Source organism: Urocitellus parryii, chromosome 2 (assembly GCF_045843805.1).
Source record: "Urocitellus parryii isolate mUroPar1 chromosome 2, mUroPar1.hap1, whole genome shotgun sequence".
Taxonomy (NCBI): Eukaryota; Metazoa; Chordata; class Mammalia; order Rodentia; family Sciuridae; genus Urocitellus; species Urocitellus parryii.
The window spans coordinates 35311507-35315206 of record NC_135532.1 but is presented as its reverse complement, the minus strand read 5'-3'; the positions used below and the strand labels follow the sequence as shown (position 1 = coordinate 35315206).

General features: G+C 37.6%; 1 pseudogene; it reads left to right on the top strand.

Annotated features, from left to right (window-relative positions):
• Nucleotides 1–473: 473 nt before the first annotated feature.
• On the top strand, nt 474–1274 carry LOC144253294 (BCL2/adenovirus E1B 19 kDa protein-interacting protein 2 pseudogene; annotated as a pseudogene).
• Nucleotides 1275–3700: the final 2426 nt, after the last annotated feature.

Sequence of the window (3700 nt, the reverse complement as noted above, 5' to 3'; positions counted from 1 at the left end):
TAATGTATGTGGCAGTACTTTACAAATTTTTGCATAAATGAAAAATATATAAAAATGTATAAATATATGAATTTTATATAAAGGGAGTTCTTAAGAGACCATTAAGATGATTGGAAATTCTAAAAAATTTTTCATTAAAGAAAGAACTTTTAAAGCCATCAGAGTAGAGTGATGATGTGAATGGGCTAAATTAAAAGTCTCCTAGGACTGCCTCCCGGTCAACTGCTGCCACTGCTCCTGCCGCTGCGGTGGGGGAACTGGGCTGGGGAATTGGACTGGCATCTCTACCACCCACCTAGGGAAGTGGGCTTTGCTTGGGGCTGCCTCCTGCAACCTGGCCCATGTCGCCTGCCTAGAGGGGCACAGAGGCTGAGGGGGCCAAGGCTTTCTCCGGGAATGTTGGTTCTATGTCAATGGTTGACATAGAATCTAGGCTGAGATTGCAAGGTGTAGAACTGAAAGAAGAATGACAAGATGAAGATTTTCCAATGCCTTTACTAGAAGATGATGGTATTGGAGCAGATATACTAGATGTAATGGACCAGAGAGCCAGCCTGGCTCACTAGACGTTAATGGAAAAAAAGTGAGAAACTAATGGCTCCAGACATCAGCCTGACACTGGACCAAAGTGATGGCTCTGTGTTAGATGATCTGGATGAAAGTGGGGAGATTGACTTAGATGGTTTGGATACACCATCAGAGAACAGTAACGAATGTGGGTGGGAAGATGATCTTCCTAAACCCCAAACTGTGGAAGTAATTAGGAAAGGCTTCATCCCTGAGTTTACAGCAGCACAGGAAAAAGAAGATGTTTGATGCTGGCATATGTTCAGGATTTGAGAACAGCACCAGGGGGTTGACGTGAAGGCAATTGAACCCTGTAAAAAAGTTATCAGCTATGAAAGATATTACAGGGATGGATTTGTTGTCTGTTTTATATCTGAAAGTGATCAATCTAACTATACCGGATGGACAATCTCTTTAAGTATGTTATTGGCACTTTGGAGCTAGTAATAAACCACATGATAGTTTATTTAAATGGTGCAACAACTCAAAGAAAAATGCCCAGTCTGGGATGGCTTATAAAATGCTATCAGCAAATTGATAAAAACTCATGGAAAAAAACTAAAATCCCTAATCATCATACCTATGTCTTTAATTTAGCAGAACTAGCAGAACTTGTTCCCATGGAATATGCTGGTTTACCAGAATAAATGAAACAAGTTGATCAAGATCTTAATGTAAAACAAGATGAACCAAAAAGTGAACAGTAAGTTTCGCATCTAGTTTAAACAAGACTGAAGAACGTGCTGATGAAGCAACGCTCTTTTTTGCATTTGTACTGCATTTATTGACTGGCATTTTTATGTAATCTGTAACAAACTTGACTTTTTCTTAATAGACTTTTGTACAGGGGACTGTTTGCTGCTGTATTGGTTTACAAATCTCTTGAATTTAGCTCTTTTTAAATTTTTAGTTGTAGATGGACATAATACCTTTATTTACTTATTTTTATGTGGTACTGAGAATCAAATGCAGTGCCTCACTCATGCAAGGCAAGTAAGTGCTCCTACACTGAGCTACAACCCAAGCCCCTTGAATTTAGGAGCTAATTAATTATATTGTAATAATTTTGTATTTTATAATACTAAATAGCAGAGAACTATATAAGGCAGTTTTTGCATTTGTTTATTGAAAGATGATGCATTTTCAGGGAACTATATGTATATATAGCAAAGAAAAGAAATAATATATATTTTTATGTTTTTGAGCAATATTTTTAATGTATACCTATTTTGTAGAAGAACAGGCAAGCTAATAAATTTTTTTGGTACCAGGGCATGAACCCAGGAGTGCTCAACTACTAAGCCACATTCCCAGCCCTTTTTATATTTTATTTAAAGACAGGGTCTTGATAAGTTGATTAGGACCTCACTAAATTGCTGAGGCTGGCTTTGAACTTGAAATAGTTCTGCATCAGCCTCCCAAGCTGCTGGGATTACAGGTGTGTGCCACTGAGCCTGGCATGAGACTATGGTCTTATAAAATGCATGTTAGATGTTTTGATTTTGTAAAAGGTTGAATACATTTTCTAGGTAACTTTAGAAAATTATGTTGCTCTAAAGTAAGGTTCAGTTACACTGATTCTCATGAACACCCAATATCATATACATAACCTAAGTAGATTTGTACCATTAGCTTTTTTTCTCACTTAATGTATATTGTTCATTAATTCAAAGCACAAATAAAGTGAATTGTATACTTTTTCCTCTTTGAAAACAAGTCAAAAAGCTATTTTTAGAAGTAGAAATTTAATATACTAGGTGTTGGTGTGTGGGGGGTGGGGGTACATATATATATGGAATATTTTATCTTCTGGCCCAAAGTCAAGACTTTTTACAAAAGTCTTGGATTTGTTCACTAATGTGAAATAAACTGGTGTCCAGGGTATTGCTCTGCCGAATGTGGAAGTGCTTTGAAATATTGCAGAGAATGTGATAAGTGGTCACTGTCACAATTTCTGTAGGAAACAGGGGCTGGGTTTGTTGTTGTTATTGTTTGTTTGTTTGGATTTTCTGTTTGTTTGTCTGTTTTGGTACCAGGGATTGAACCCAGGGACACTTAACCACTGAGCCACATCCCAAGCTCTTTTTATTTTTTTATTTTGAGGCAGGGTCTTGCTAAATTGCTGAGGCTGGCCTTGAACTTGCAATCCTCCTGCCTCAGCTTCCTGAAAGGCTGGGATTACAGGTATGTGCTGCTTTTTAAACTATTCTGCCTGTGGGAATTTCACCAAAATACTTCCATATCAATTACTTAAAGTCAGTAGTAGTTTGAAATACTCAGCGATTATGTGCTTTCAAGTTTCTGTTGAATCTATTTGACAATAATACTATGAATTAAGTTAATTTTTTATGTCTTAGAGCATTATTATAATGTGCTGTTTGGGATGAAACATTTGATATAAGTGTGTAAGCTTCTTGTTTCATTTGGTAAGTACCTATACATTGAAATAAATTCTATTTGTGCCTCAAAAATAAATAAAGTAAAAGTCTTCTAGGAATAATAAAAAGGAGTCTCTTAGGATGTGGTAGCTAGTCTGCAAAATTGTCCCTAATGAGCCTCTCCTGCTGATACTCCAAGAGGAATGCAATTCAATTGATTTCAATCGGGCTGGCCCCCTCACTAAAAATGCCATGCATCTTTAGCCAGGGCCTTTTGGAAAGCTCACTTTGAGCAAGCCAGCAGCTCAATGAGGAAGCCCCAGAGAAACCACGGGGGCTGGTGAAGATGTCTAGCCAGCCTGTTTCTTTCAGCTATTCCAGTGGGAACATCATTTGTGTGGGTAAAGAAACCATCTGGGATATCCAGTCCAGACTACCTGCTACATGACTACTATCATATGGAAGACCCCAAGCTGGAACCCCCCAGCTCAGCCAAGTCATCCTAAGAACAATGAGAGAGAGTAGTTGTTTTAAGTCACTGAATTTTAGGGTAGCTTATTACATAGCATCTCTCACTGGAATATAGGATGATTTTGATTTTTCCTTTTTCATGGCAGGTTTGTTGAATTGATTAATATAAAACTCACAAGGCATCTAGGACAAAGTCATTGATCCATATCAGGACTGATTTCTGTTGATTTGCTGCCTCTTGCCAAAGATACATTGTTTTTAGAAAACATATTTCGAGGGGTAAA